Raw genomic sequence first — 12,538 nt, 5'->3', positions numbered from 1 at the left:
TATCAAAATCTTTTAAAATTTTTAAAAAGTTATTTTACTTAATTTTTTTCTTTTTAAAATTGCAGTACAGTTGATGGTATCATCATCTTATTACAATTTTTATTACATTTTATTGTCTCCTCTTACCTCACATTACCATAAGTCATTGTTTCTCAAAGTGTGGTCCTCAGATCACTTATATTACCAAGAGGCTTGTCAAAATGCAGGTTCTTGGTCCTTATCCAAGATGTACTAAAGCTGACTTTTGGAGTGTGTCCCAGGAACTTGCATTTCAAACATGTTCCTCAGATCATTTCTATATATATCATGTTGATTCTATGTATTTGTCTATCTGATTATGTCTGTGTAATCTATGTATTTCATCATGCTATCTGTCTGTCTAAAGACTAAAATTTAGGAGTCACTGGTCTATTAAATGTCTGTCAAGTGCCTGGCATAATGTCTTCAGTCCTCAAAATGGTTGTAAATTATAATTTCTATTTTATAGTTAAGAAAACTGTGGCTGAAGACAGTAAGTGACTTGTTCAGAGTCACACAGCTAGTAAACTGTAGAGCTGAGAGTAGAAGCCAGATTATCAATACAGAAATAATCCTATATGTTGAGGAAAAAAGTGTTTACGTTTCATTACCAAATACATATCTCGCAATTTAGCCTATGTTTATACCCAGTTACCAGAGAGACTCTTACAGCTCAGTTGGATGGTATGATACTCTCTAAGTCCATCCATGTTGCTGCAAATGGCATTATTTCATTCTTTTTTATGGCTGAGTAGTATTCCACTGTATATATGTACCACGTCTTCTTTATCCATTCATCTGTCGATGAACATTTAGGTTGTTTCCATGTCTTGGCTATTGTGAATAGTGCTGCTATGAACATAGCAGTGCATGTATCTCTTTTTTTTTTTTTTTAATTTTTTATTTATTATTATTTATTTTTGGCTGTGTTGGGTCTTCGTTTCTGTGCGAGGGCTTTCTCCAGTTGCGGCAAGCGGGGGCCACTCTTCATCACAGTGCGCGGGCCTCTCACTATCGCGGCCTCTCTTGTTGCGGACGGGCTCCAGACGCGCAGGCTCAGTAGCTGTGGCTCACGGGCCCAGTTGCTCCACGGCATGTGGGATCTTCCCAGACCAGGGCTCGAACCCGTGTCCCCTGCATTGGCAGGCAGAGTCTCAACCACTGCGCCACCAGGGAAGCCCCGCATGTATCTCTTTGAATTATAGTTTTGTCCAGATGTATGCCCAGTAGTGGGATTGCTGGATCATATGGCAACTCTATTTTTAGTTTTTTGAGGAACCTAATGGGGGCTGATCTTAATGCTCTACTGAATTAACCATTCAATTGAGATGTAAGAGTCTCTCTGGTAGCTGGATGTAAACACAGCCTAAATTGTGAAGTATGTATTTGGTAATGAAACTTAAACATCATCCCATTTATAAGATAAGCAACGTCTCGGTGGGGCCCTTGAGCAAAGGTATAAGTGATTAGTTCCCCGGGGCAGCTACAGATGATCAACTCTTAGAGCAGCAAGCATTATAGTTTCAGCAGAGAGTCCTGTGATTGTTGAGATTGGGACAGAACTCGAACTGTGGGGATCTAAGTTCATTTTCTGTTGGCAAAACATCTCTAAGGGAAAGTCTTATAAAGGCTTATAAAAACTTAAAAGGCCCTTGGACATCAAATGGCTCTTACAAATTAATCAGAAACATACGGATTAGATTTCTCATAAAATACATTTAGGTTTAAAATTATGGGAAAAAGCACAGGGCAAAATGTCTTTTAGGTTTGTCCAAACCAAACCCTAAATGCTTGGGAAAAATTGGAAATACTGTAACAACAGCAGGATGACGCTGAGCACATATGTGGCATCTTCAGGTGACACAGGAAAAGAGTCCCTTTCTCCTACAGTGGGGCAGAGCCTGAACTTACCTGGAAATGTGGATGGCAGCTCTGGCAGGTTTCTGTGAGGCTGGCTGGTTCAGTAAGGATGGTGGCAGGAGATGGGAAGGGAGGAGGAGAATTTGGAGGCAGAGAAGATAGTCTTTCATTCTTCCCAGGAAGTTTGGCTAGTGGCATTCTTTTCCCCCCTAGGTGCTGGCCCATTCCACCCTTGGAAAGTCTTCGGAGAGCAGCCTTGGTGTAAAGGAGGGATATCAGGCTGGGTGGAAGAAGACCTGCATTTTAATCCTAGCTCTGCCACTTCCTGGCTGGCTGATGTTCAAGGCCCCACCCTAAGACAAATGAATGCCCTTCATGATTCAGGAGGCTTACTAAGCCTCAGTTTCCCCCCCGTTGAATGGGAGATAGCACAAACCTTGGAGTGGTGTTGGGAAGATTTAGGTGAGATGGTGATCTCCTCCACTTAAGCACAGTGCTTGGCACCTTCTAAGAGCTCAGTAATTGACTATACTATTGTTATTCTTTGGCATGATCCTAATGTTCTTGTTCTTAGATTTCTAAGGAAAAAGGAGTCAGTTGCCACCCAGAGTGCATGAGGAGGGAGGAATGGAGGAAGGGTTGTGGGAACAAAGGGTTTTCCTTATATCTAGGAAGAAGATAAATTATAGAATTGAATTTAAAACTAAATATTGGAACGAATGTTCCCTTGCATGGAGGGGTGAATCTGATCTGTTAATTCCTCCTTTGGATGCAGACAACTTTTTGGTTCTTTCCTTTAAAAAATAAGCACCAGTCATGGATCACAAATGGTTATTTATTCTTCTAAGCTTGTGTTTTGTTTGGAAATAATCTGATTTTCAAGTAGTAGTATATATTTTTGTATGAATGATTATCTCAAAGTTTTGAAGCTATAAGCAAAAAAAAAGAAAAAAAAAGGTATTTTCATGAATTCAGTGCCTTTTCAATACCAAAAGAGACTGTTACTGGAAATGGATAATTGAGTGTCACAAAAACCTTCAGTCTCTTTTGATCAGTTTCTTCCCCCATCTCTGATCTAGGCTTCCACACTTGACACCTATCTGCCTAGAGAGCATGGCCCTCCATGGGGGCAACACAAAGCCATAAAGCCAGCTACATCTTTGAAAGTGAAACATCTTCCTGTTTTCCCCAACTCTTCTCCCTCCTCCAACCCCACCTCACAACTTACTCAAAGCTCAGGGAGACTGAATAACTGACTAAATTTGTCTATGTATGGAGGCATCTGTCCACAAAAATGTTTTCTTGTCCTTGAAAATGTTTTGGTCGCTGTCTCCTAGGTAGTTCAAGAAAGAGCTTGAATCAAAATGGATCCAACCATCATATGGTTGGGTATATGGACATTCTGTAGTAGTATTAATTAGATACTTGAAAAAATATATAAGCATCTGTATATTCTGTTAATAATTTGTGTCCTTAGATCTTTTACATTCATTTTTGTGCTCACGTTTGTTTATGTGACCTTGTAGCACCTTGCATCAAATAAAACACACCTGTCATATCTGGGAAAATGAATGCGAAACTCTTCTGTTGCCTAACCATTTTGCATTTGTGTGACTGCATACATACTTTATTTAATTACAGATTTTAAATGAAAGAGAGGACTAATAATTTAATGTTACCGTGAGAATTCAATTTATTTTATTATCCTGAAATTTATGGTTAACTCTAGTGTTGCTTATACATTATAATGGTTACACATTTTAGGGGTATATCTACAGTGGAAAAAGTCCAGCCACCGCTGACAACTTCTTGTTAAAACTGGATTGCATAAGCTCAGAGCAGTGTGTTACATAATAAGACAATTTACAATCGTCGTGATAACGTAGGATGTTTTCTGGAAAGAAAAGATAGAAATATTTGTAAAACTGCACCTGCAAGGAGGCTATAATTTCTGTGTGGCTGTGACAGACAATGTGAATCATGGATTATTACCATTTTTTTAAGGGCTTCATGCATTTCCCATTATTTATTATAGCTCCTCTAGGATTTTCCCCAGTATACTCACATGGATTGAGATAGATATATATTCAGGCGCACAGATGTGTACACAGTTATATACTTATACACATATATTATACACACACATTATGCTCAAAATTTATGGCAAAGAAAATAAATAAGCTCAATGGCTAAAACCTTGCAGAACACCCAAACTCAGACAAAAGGAACCTTTACATCTGCCTGTTAAACTTACGGCTAAATCCCTAGAAGGATTCTCAAAGCTGCTGGCCCAGATTTTCAAGGAGAAACCTCAATCTAGTTAATGAACCATAGCCAAAGGCCAGGTTTCCCTCTGGTGTACACGCACCCAGTGGTCTCATTTGTCATTTTGCTCTGGGCCCTGCTGAGCTGCATCCAGCCCCAAGTGCCCATGGATGTGACTGATTCCAGCGAAACCAAATGGAGCTCTTTCTTTGCACTTTCCTGTTGTCATCACAAGCTGTTTATAAGCCCCACTCTCTTGGTGCCAGATGATTCCCTGCTGCAAATGAATCAGTTCTGTGAAATATTTATAGTTCAATCTATTAGATATTTAATAATTGTACATGGCAACAGTTAGGGCAAAAATTGAAAGTGTGTCAAGTTTGATTTCTGTTTCCTTTTTTCTTTCTTGATAACTTGACTACTCTCAGACATCTCTAGTCCCAACATTCTTTCTGTATCAGTTACCTATTGCTACAATAATGCTGAGTAACAAATAGGTGTACAACCTCAGTGATGTAATTAGCATTTATTGTTCATTCTGGAGTCAGTTGGGGGTTAGCTAGAGGGTTCTGCTGATCTTGGCTGGGCTTGTTTACTTATCTTGGGCGAGGTCAGCTAGCTTTTCAGTGATCTAAGATGGCCTCAGCTGGGGCAATTGGCTTTGCTAGCTGTCTCATCTTCTGTCAGGTGAGTCCAAGCATATTCTTATGACGTTGGCAGAGTTGCAAGACGGAGGGTAAGCTCAACTGTGAAGCACCTTTCAAATCTTTTTTGCATCACATTGCTAACATGTCACTGGAACAGCAAGTCACTTGGATGAGCCCAGAGTCAGAGTGGGGGACATTAACAAATTACATGGCAAAAGATACAGATACAGAAAGGGTTGATGAACTGGACTGTACTTTTGATGTATTATACCCTTTCTCCCATGGAATGACCTCTCAGGAAAGGATCCAAGCCACATTTACACTGAGCTGAGATCATGGTTTTGTGCAAAACTAACGTATTGCAACTGCCATGGCTATCTGCTTTATACGTGTGATAAAAATACGGAAGAAAAGGAATGAGGCTCTGTGGTGGAATCAAGATGGCCACAAATTGTTTGTCATTTTCCTGACTGAGGAAGAGTCTGTTCCTCCATCCCCTTGTATCTGGGCTAGGCCAGTGGTTATATGATTCATAGAACACTGTGGAAGTGACCCACTGTCCATCTGGGCCCAGCCTTTCAGTAATTGGCAGCTCCTATGTGCTCCCTCTTGGAATGTTCATTCTTGTGCTGTCCTCTCTCAGAACACAGTTGCCATGAGATGAGAAGCCCAGACCACATGGAGAGGCTACAGAAGGTAGCCTCAACTGCTAGCCACGTGCACTGATGGTTCAGCCCAACTGGGCTCCAGATACCTGCAGCCCTGCCAGCGTCATGTGGATGAGAAGACCTGACCAGCATGGCTCAGAATTGTGAGAGACAGTAAAATGGTTACAGTTTATATAAGCCACTAATATTTGGGATGGTTTGCTGTGCAGCCATAGATAACTGAACTGCACCAGGAGTGACATTCTAGGCATTCGATCAGAGTGAAGGAGGGAGGTATTTTTGATCTGTAGGTTTTTCTGGAGCCTTGGTAAAAGGTAGTGATGCATTTTATCTAAACTCATAGCCAAGTTTGCAAATAGTTCTATGACAAGGTAAATGTAGTTTACCAAGTGTGCTGATTCCCAAGTACAGAATCACATAAACCTCAGAGGGATCCTAGCCTTCGTAGACTTTGCCGCATCAGCACCTTGGGCTCCATTCTCTATTTTTGACTCCAGAGAGCACTGCAGAGGGCTCCTCAGAGCAGAAAAGAGGGGCTCCCTTCTCTCTTGTCACTTCCTAAGACATGCAGGTGTGACTGTGTGGGTGAAAACACACATACACAACACGCACACACTTTATTATTATTTTTAAAACTTAGATGCACTTTCCCTGCTGCTGATTTCATTCTTCAGTGACGCCCAGCATGGTTCAGGGCCCTGTGTCCCACCCATCTGTTGATGAAGACCAATCTCTGCCCATGACATTGAATTTAATTTTGAAAGAGATTTGCTGTTGTGGCTGAGCAGTGACATTGTGCCTTCCCAGGACAAACAGCGTTTCCGTTTGAATTGTCACCTGCTGTGAGTTGTCCAGATTTTTGCTCTCTTTCTTGCTGCAGATGGTTGGAAGCCGACTGTACCGTCGTTTAACTCGGATAGTTGTCCTTTCTAGCTGCAAATTCCTATCTTGTCATTCCCTCTTCCCCCCAGCTTTATCGAGGTATAATTGACAAATATAACTGTACATATTTAAAGTGTACAACATAATTATTTGATATACATGTACACAATTTGATATACATTGCGGCAATCAAGTTAATTAACACATCCATCACCTCACAAAGTTACCTTTGGTGTGTATTGAGAACGCTTAAGATCTACTCTCTTAGCAAATGTCAAGTATACAATACAGTATTAAGTATGATCACAGTACTATACATTAGATCCTCAGAACTTGTTCATCTTAGAAGTGAAAGTTTGTGCCCTTTAGTTAACTTCTTCCCATTTACCCCACCCCCCAGCCCCTGGTAGCTACCATTCTACTGTTTCTATGAGTTGGACTTTTTTTTTTTAGATTCTGTACCTAAGTGATACCATGCAATATTTTTCTTTCTCTGTCTGGCTTATTTTGCTTAGCATAATGCCCCCCAGCTTCATTCGTGTTGTCAAAAATAGTGGGATTTCTTCCTTTTTTATGGCTGAATACTTGTCCATTGTATGTATATATGTATGTATTATCTGTCTATCTGTCTATCTAACTATCATATATTATCACATTTTCTTTATCCATTCATCCATTGGTGGACGCTTAGGTTGTTTCTGTGTCTTAGCTATTGCAAATAATGCTGCAATGAACATGGGGGTACAGATATCTCTTCAAGGGACTGATTTCATTTCCTTTGGATGTATAACCATAAGTGGGATTGCTGGGTTTTATGGTAGTTCTATTTTTAACTTTCTCCCCTTATATTTAGCCCCACACACTTCTCTGCTTTCCTTTATGTTTGGTGCCCCTGAGTCTGGAGCCTCTGTAGCTTGGTTTCTTGCAGAGAACAAGGCTGTGGTGTCTGGCAGGAGCCAGGGCCAGGTCAATTCTTGTTTGGGAGAAATAGGAGAAAGGACCTACTTGGAGAGAGATATGTCCCCTCTCCTAGTCTGCCCAGGCAGGGATTGTGGAGGCAGAATTTCACAGCTGCCTCCTGTGGGGCTTGTATCTCCAAATGTGACTCTGTCAGAGGTTCTATGCGGCAAGCTGACACAACTCTCCTTGGTATTGTGAGCTCTGTAGACTCTCAAATCACAAATTTTATCATTTCTCCTGCTTCACTAAGTCACACATCATTCCTTCAACTCCATCTTTCCAAAATTAGTGTAAATGTTTTGCCTTCTGAAATCTCCGCATTGTCTTTATGGGTTAAAAGATTAAAAAAATTCCTTTGCTGTATTTTATTTGGATTTAAGTAGGAAGAGGTGATAAACTCATGTTGTCAATACTCCATGTTTAACCAGACTCTTTCTTTGAATTTGAACTGATATATAGAGTCTAGCAATATTATGATGTTAATTTAGTTATCTCTCAAGAGACTTCAGTGGAGTCCTCTAATTTCTTGAGGAACCTCCATACTGTTTTCCATAATCGTTGTACCACTTTGCATTCCCACCAGCAGTGTACAGGATTCCCTTTTCTCCACACCCTCTCCTAAATTTATCTCTTATTTTTTTGATAATAGCCATCCTAACAGGTGTGAGGTGATATCCCACTGTGACTCTTAGGCAGGTAAACCACCAAAGGACTAGGGGTGAGAGGCACCAGGGTGCCAGCCTGATGCAGTGAAGATAGCTCTAGGCTCAGGCTATGAGACATATTAGGTGGTGATAATATCTGCGATGTCTGCGGGTCTCTTCAGCTTCTCTGGGCCTCATTTCCTCATCTATAGGGTGGGGGTAGATTAGAGATGATAGTCCTGTAAGGCCTCTCCTAGCTTTACAATTCTCAGATTTTACAGAACACCTGGGGACACTGACACTGACTTTTGGAGACTCCTTTGAGGGTTCTTTCCATGAGGTAGGCAGTGTGGGGTGTCATAAAGAACATGTGCCTTAGGAAAGTGAGCACGCCTATCATGCTTCAGAGCCTTACCCCAGCTTTTTTTGCTTACTTTCCATGTTTAGTTTGAAAATGAGATCCATGGTCTTACAGTACTTCTTTGATTCGCTGCCAGTATTTTGCTGAACCAAACCAAAGGGAGAGTTTAGGTTAGTGTACAGTAAAGAGGGACAGATGACAAAGATAGTCCTTTCACTTCAATTAATGCATTGAGAGCCCAGTTCTTTTCTTCGTGGTTCAGAGGGGTCTTCCAAGAAAGCTCCTGAGTGTGGAGGCTAAGGCCCCTGTCCCTTTGCCCACCATACACACTTGTCTGTTTTCTGAGCTGTTGGGAATAGCCCATATCTCCTAGGGTAGCTCTGGGGTTAGCACATCCTGGCCTGGACCCATTCCCTCAGGAGGTGCTGGGGGGCGTAGACTCCAAGGTGCAAGCTGAGGGGAGCGTACCAGATGGCCGGATGAAGGTCAATCATGTTGGCACTCGTTTCTGTGGCAGAGCTCTGGGGTGATGAATGGTGCACTAAAATGATGAGCATTACATTAGAAACTTGGAAAGGTGTATTCACTTACTGATGGCAAACTTAGCAATGATTTGGACACACCCAGCCACTTTTCAAGTGCTATGGGGTTAGCAAAAGCATAGAGCTTGTTTTGCCCAGAATTTTTTCCTCATAATTTTTAAACTTGTGTGCATTTTAATGGAAATTTAATCATATGTTTCAGATTTATTTACACTTAACTCATCAAAATGTTGTTTTGCAAGAGGGAGTCAAGGTCCAAGAAGCCTTTTGAGTTTTTTTATAAGCTTTTTAAGGACTTTTCTTTTTTCTTATAAACAGGAAACCATGTATCACTGAGACAAAACAAACTTGAACCCCAAAATGTTCAAGTTTGATTTGAAACTCAGGAGTCATGAACACCAGGAATACTCTGAGGTGAAATGGACTTCCCCATTCTTAGAAATTCACAGGGAAACAGCTGAGGATTTCAGCAGAATACTGTCTATTTTTCTAAAATTAGTGAATATCCTGAAATGTAGCATACAAATTAGAAATGTTATAGCTCTTTTTCTTTTTCACATCACTTGCTTTTTTTTTTAATTTTTTTAAATTTTTTAAATTTATTTATTTTTTTGTATTTTTGGCTGTGTTGGGTCTTCGCCTCTGTGCGAGGGCTTTCTCCAGCCGTGGCAAGCGGGGGCCACTCTACATCGCGGTGCGCGGGCCTCTCACCATCGCGGCCTCTCCCGTTGCAGAGCACAGGCTCCAGACGCGCAGGCCCAGCAGCTGCGGCCCACGGGCCAGCCGCTCCGCGGCATGCGGGATCCTCCCAGACCAGGGCTCGAACCCATGTCCCCTGCATTGGCAGGCAGACTCTCAACCACTGCGCCACCAGGGAAGCCCCACATCACTTGCTTTTGACACATTTTTTCATTACTTTTTTCCTGCATAAAAATTTGGTGAAGTATAAAACCACATCATAAGCAGAGATTTCATTTCATGTCAAGTTTCTTAGTAGCATTATAATTATACCAAATAAATAAATAAATAAATGTTGTACAAACAAAAGTAACCAATTGCAAGAAAAACTGTCTGTGGCCTAACTTCACCCCAGTTATTTTGTCTGTACTGGCTGTGTCTGTACAGGTAAAGTGGACAGCTGATTGGTTCATTTGTACATGTCTGTAGCAGATTTTTTTCCCCCTCCTTAAGGGGTTGAAGCAATTATCTAAATATTAAGGAAGGAATTCATTGTTTTGATAGTCTGAATTAGTATTTATATACTTTTATATACTCATACCTTTAGACTTACATGCTTTACTTTTATACTCTATGCTTTTTACTTTATTTACGTATGTAAGTATATGTACTTATATATTTTTAAGCTCTAAATATTTTACTTATATACCCTTTATTCACTTTTATTTATTATTTTACTTTATATTCATATACTTTACTTACATATTATAGAGTCTGGATTAGTGCTTATATTAGAGTTCATACAATACATTATGTACGCAGTGTCTATGTGTACTTCATCGTCCTTTTGATATCAATTTGTTTATTTCCCCTTGGAAATACAGGTCAATTAATTGACTGCAAAAATGTCTATCCAACTTTAGTGCTAGGAGAGTTGAAATGAGCAAAGTGGACTGACCATTCAACTAAGAACTCAACATTTAGTCCTTGGTCTTTGCAGTGGTTGGAGAAACAGAACTTGACCTAAGAGCATTCAATTCATGCTTGCTAGAGAGGTGCCTCTAAAGACTGAGGCTCTGCCAATAGGGCCAAATGCAGAATGGGAAGTTTTTCCATGTCCAGTTTTCTGGAATACATGATATAAATTGATCTTTTGTGAACCTGTCATTTTTTCGCCTGAAATTTTTTTGTGTTTTAGTAGGAGGAGTAGCTCTTCTAGTTCACCACCACCTGACTACACTTTATACTCCTGCTACTATGAATCTACTACTGTGATTTTAAACATGCTTCTAAGATTAGTTTTATAATTAATCTTAATATGGAAGCAATTTATCATTTGAATTTTACTCACTACACACATGTAACAAGTTGGATGGGTCTGAAGAGTATTTTCAACAATATCTTACACATTACGAATTCTTGTTTTATTACTAACATTTTATTACAGGTTAAAAAAATGTATTACTGGCAGAAACACCTTTTGGAGAAATGAGTAGATTGTAAAAAAATGAACCACAAAATAAAATTTATCAATGCCATGATCACAGCCAATGAAGTAACTGACTAGAAACTTCCCAGGCTCATATCCTTTACAGCTGTTCAGAGGAACTCTATCAGCTCTGCCCAGGAGAGCAATAAAGAGACTTGGTGGCAAAACACAACACAAATAATCGCTCATCCTGTGTGAAATGCCTTTCATCCGCTTTGGGAAAACCTCCTTGTGGCAGGAAGAAGCCAGGTAGCATGGAATAAAAGAGTAAGTGGTTTCTGCCAAGTAGGTACCCAAGAGCCAGCTGGCAACCAGGGACTCATGGGTGGAGATCCAGATTTGAATGGCAAAAGTCAAAGGAAAAACAAGGATTGCACCAGCTTCAGAACCCAGCACTTACATGGCCTCATCAAGGAGGCTGTGGGGGAATAAAGCACATAAATAAAGATAAAACTTAAGAACAGGCTTCAGAGGCCCAGTGTAGCATGTTAGCTATTATGGGGCTTCCACTAGAGCCCAAGGATGCGTCATTGTGGGTGGTTATGACTCTTGGAAGAGTGCAGAGCTGGGCGGTTTTAGCTGGGGTGGTGCAGGTAAGTTGCTGGGCTTTTATGTGGAGGTTGAGCTCTTTTTATGATCCATTTGCAAGACTATGCCCTCTGTGTGCTTGTCACATTCATGTGCATTCTGAATTCGACCTAATCAGTCTGCATCATCAGTGTTACTACTTAATGATTATATATTCTATGCTCTTCTGTGAAATAATTGAGAACACATATTACATAGTTAAATGCTACATCGAAGTGGATATTCTCAGAAAGTATGATCCACTCATCAATGTGTATGTACGTGAAATTCACCTTTGAATGCACATTATGTTATTTTTCTCTTCTTTTTTAGGTTTAAAATTGAAATATTTTGAAAAATGACACAGATTTCATGTGAGAAGAGGGCTTCTAGACAGGTTTGTAGGAAGTTAGCGTCTTCCTGGCAAATTTTCCTTTGGAGTTTTTGTCATTCAAATCTTTATTTAGTTTAGGTTCATGATTACAGTAAAAAATCAGAATTTTTTTTTTTTTGAATTTGAGAAGTAGAAATACGCAAGCTTCTCCTCTCCTCTCTCCACAATCTAAACAAAATTCAAATAGCCATCACAATTTTTTTCACCTTTAAAGGGCCTTTACTGGAAGGAGCCAAAGAACTTGGATTCCTCTCTCCTTCCCTGGAATACATTTGGCTTTGTTCTTTGCAGCCGAGGCAATTGCTGCTAAAGAGAGTTTCAGTTTAATGTGTAATTAATAGTTTGGCATTTCCCAAGGGCTTTCCTCAGGACCCTTTCTGTATCTGTTTTGTATTACAGGGCTCCCTTGCTAAATATTTCCAGATCACATAGATTTAGATAAGACAAGTTCCAGAACTTAGAGTATTTTTTATTTTGACATTCACAGTATTTATTAGTGTAATGAAAGTAATACTTTGACAAGTCCCCAAGTAATACATGGCAATATTCTCGAACCCTGAGTA

This window comes from Balaenoptera ricei, chromosome 17 (assembly GCF_028023285.1).
Source record: "Balaenoptera ricei isolate mBalRic1 chromosome 17, mBalRic1.hap2, whole genome shotgun sequence".
Taxonomy (NCBI): domain Eukaryota; kingdom Metazoa; phylum Chordata; class Mammalia; order Artiodactyla; family Balaenopteridae; genus Balaenoptera; species Balaenoptera ricei.
This window is presented reverse-complemented; position numbering follows the sequence as displayed.